Genomic DNA, 485 nt, shown 5'->3' on the forward strand with positions numbered 1-485 from the left:
GAAAGTAATGACAACTTTCCAGGTTCTCGAAGAGAAAGGAAAGTCCAAAATGGGGAAGTACAAAGACCTGGGGAAAATTTAGAAATGAATACTCTTGGGCTGACTATTTAAGAGGCACCTGGACAGAAGATCCTCAGAGAAGCTAGACAAAAGCTCTCAATCTCCCGTCTCAACCAGAAGAGCTGCGTCTTGGCACTTACCAATGGCTTTCTCAGTGTCTTCCCTGATGGCACTGGTGGTGATCTCCTCCAGCCCCGTCTCCTCCATGAGCTGCGACCTGCCTGCGAGCCTTGACTTGAGAAAGCAGGAGACCCTCAGAGTTCTGCACCAAATGGAGACAATCTCTCCTCTTTCCTGTCTGAAGCACAGGACAGACTTCAAATTCCCCCAGGAGCAGCTGGATGGCAGCCAGTTCCCAGAGGCCCAGGCCATGTCTGTCCTCCAGGAGATGCTCCAGCAGACCTTCAACCTCTTCCACACAGAGC

The sequence above is a fragment of the Equus quagga genome, chromosome 6, assembly GCF_021613505.1.
Source record: "Equus quagga isolate Etosha38 chromosome 6, UCLA_HA_Equagga_1.0, whole genome shotgun sequence".
Classification (NCBI taxonomy): domain Eukaryota; kingdom Metazoa; phylum Chordata; class Mammalia; order Perissodactyla; family Equidae; genus Equus; species Equus quagga.